Source organism: Penaeus monodon, chromosome 32, assembly GCF_015228065.2.
Source record: "Penaeus monodon isolate SGIC_2016 chromosome 32, NSTDA_Pmon_1, whole genome shotgun sequence".
NCBI classification, from domain to species: domain Eukaryota; kingdom Metazoa; phylum Arthropoda; class Malacostraca; order Decapoda; family Penaeidae; genus Penaeus; species Penaeus monodon.
This window is the reverse complement of record NC_051417.1, coordinates 26,114,296-26,114,644: the sequence shown is the minus strand read 5'-3', so window position 1 is coordinate 26,114,644 and position 349 is coordinate 26,114,296.

The window sequence follows — 349 nt, the reverse complement described above, 5'->3', positions numbered from 1 at the left end:
TATTATCTGAAAAAAAATCTTTATAGTGCACCTCGTTGCTATGCCCTAAGGGTATGGCACGGGATATTTCATTTCATTTTGAACGTTTCAATTTATTTCGTATATTGCATCGGCCGAATACATCCTGGATGGACTTTGATGTATTTTTTCAATCTATTTAAGACTGGAAAACTTCAACAGCAGCTGATGATATCTTGATTGCATTTGGTTGCAGAACAAGTAGATTTTGATTAGACAGAGAAAAGTGACACAGATGACATAAACCTTTGGTGGACACTGAGCAAAATGTATCTTATATTGAGATAAAAGACGCCATATTTCATGGACGCCCCGAGGCCTTCCTGCCGAG